Consider the following 2,616-nt stretch of genomic DNA (forward strand, 5'->3'; position numbering starts at 1 on the left):
TGCTGGGAGCTGTCCTCTTCTCCCTCTGTGGTTACTGGCAAGGCAATGGCTGTGCCCAGACCCGACTTATTGTACCCGGGGCCCAGCCTTCAGGCGAGTCAGACTGTGGCAGGTTTGGGGGAATTACCTTCATATTGTCGAAATAGACAATATGTCCACATATGTAAGGGGACAACTAGAGCCGGATGGCACGGACTGATATCGCAGTGCCACCTTGCATAATATTAAATCACATTGAGGTTCGAGACTCATAGTAATCTTCTTTCCACCTCCAAACCATGGAAAGTAGAAGACTTTCTCTACAAAAAAACAAGACGAAACAAAACGAACCTGAATGTGTTGTTAATTCATCCTCTAATCTTGGACAAATCTTTTCATTTCAATGAGCCCTGTTTTTCAATTGTAAAATAGAGACGATTGTTTGAAAGACCTTCTTAACAAGGTGAGTGAGGAGATTAATTACATCAGTAATTTACATAGTAAAGTCATTCATAAATTTTTACATGCAATACGCATTATTTACTATGCTCACATTCTGGCTGGATCATATTTTACCCCTCCTCAGAGTATTAACATATACACGGGCCCGTGTAACAAACATTGTGCCTCCCAGTCCTGTGCTCCTGTAAAGAACAGTTCTTTGCCCTCTAACTGATATTCCAAGTGAGTGGGTAATTTTACAGCACAATGACAACAGACCTAATCTTTTTCTTTAGTGGGTGTACTTGGGAGATCACTTATTCCAGTCTTAGGTCAAGGAAGACTTCCTGAAGGGAGTGACATCCAAGATGAGAACTAGAGGAGATATGAAGTTTAGAGAACTGAGAGAAGGTTTTGTTGAAGGAGCATAACCTGGACAGAATAAACAACATATCAAAGAGCCAGAGGAGACCTTCACAGAAGATTTCTGGAGCTGTACACCATCCAGTTGAGATCAATGGGATAGCGTATCCCGTAGGTAAGGCGGGATGACATGGGAAAGGCTTATGGAAACCAAATGTTGAACGGTCTTATACAACATACAACAGAATCTGGACTTCTCCCAGAGGGTGACAGCTGCTGTTAAAGGTTTTAAGTGTCGCCACAGTGCTATGCATGATCAGATTAGCATTACTAAGGACTGGATTAAGGATTTAGATTAGAATGACTGTGGGAACCCAGAGGAAATACAGTAGCCAAATGTTCCTGAGGTTTTATTGGAACACACCCACACTCATTTACATATTGTTTCGGTCTGTTTCAGCGTGACAGGAACAGAGCTGAGTGGTCAAGACAGAGACTGTCCCCCAAAGCCAAAAATATGATCAGTCACTGACCAAAAATGTTTGCCAACCCTTGATCTAAGGAAAAAATATTAGGAATGGAAAGGAGAAGGCATTGCTGAAATTGGACACGTTGTGACCGATTAAACATGGAGTAAGAAGACAAGTCAAAGATGTCTAATGTGGGTTCAATGAATAGGTGATAAATGAGCTCTATCTGATACCTTATCTTTGTGAATGTTCAACTACTACGAAGGACTCATGCGCTCTCATAATCACAGCTCAGGGTAGAATACACATACCACACTACAGTATCTTCAACCTGCAAAAACTCTCATTCATATGGTTCAACACATAAATGAAATAAGCCAGTATTTTGTGTTGAATTGAAGTTGAAATGAATACTATTTTCCAAATAATGGTGAACTCGCGCCTTCAAATTTGATTTCATTTTTCTTGAATGAATCTCATAGCTGTTTGTGGCACTACCTAGGCATCCTGGGCAAACCCTTGCAAGTCTCCGTTTTCTCACTTGCAAAATCACTACTTGTATTATCCCAGCATCTAAAGGTTCATACGTTAATGATCTGTATCCTGAGGATTTTTAATTAATTTGCAACAGAGGAAAAGAGGGAAAAAGATGCTTGAGGTGGCTGTTCATGTGACTAAGAAATAAAACATCAAGAGGGGGATCCATATTAGAAGGGAAATATTAGTGAGCTGAAAAGGAAAATTCCAAGACTAGATACTTGAGAGGCATGTGTCCAGTCTAGTCCATAACTGGACTAGATACACACTATGGTTAGTTGGTTTATGCTTTTAAAAGGTGGAATGTGGAAGCCTCTTTCATGGCCTATTTCTGGACTTTCTAATATTTCTAATGCCTTGTTGATTCATCTGTATTGAGAAGCTCAATACAATTACTGATTTGTTTCAGTGTAGTTGTCCTGTCAACTGACCAATAAGTATATTGGAAAGACTGGGTCAGTCAACTGAGATATAAACCTTGGTAAGCTGCTTTGATTTTTGATGTTCTAGAAACTCTTCCTTCTAGAAACTCAAAGTTTCCTTTGCCTTATTCTTTGTTTTGCATGTCCTGATAGAAGGAGAGAGAAGGGAAGGATGTTTTGTGGTATGATACACTTGGTTGGTTCTAAAGGCAATTTTCCTCTTTCAGAAGAGGAGCTGGGAGTGAAAGTTACATATACATAGGAGGAGGGTTGTCTCTTGCTTGTCTATTACTCCAGCACTCACGCATTTGCATTTAAAACCCAGAGCACAAACATTCTGAGTCAGGATCAATTTTGCTGTAAATCAGTTGGGTAGATCCAGAGCCAAGGCACACTGGCAGCCA

This window comes from Martes martes (assembly GCF_963455335.1).
Source record: "Martes martes genome assembly, chromosome: 13".
Lineage (NCBI taxonomy): Eukaryota > Metazoa > Chordata > Mammalia > Carnivora > Mustelidae > Martes > Martes martes.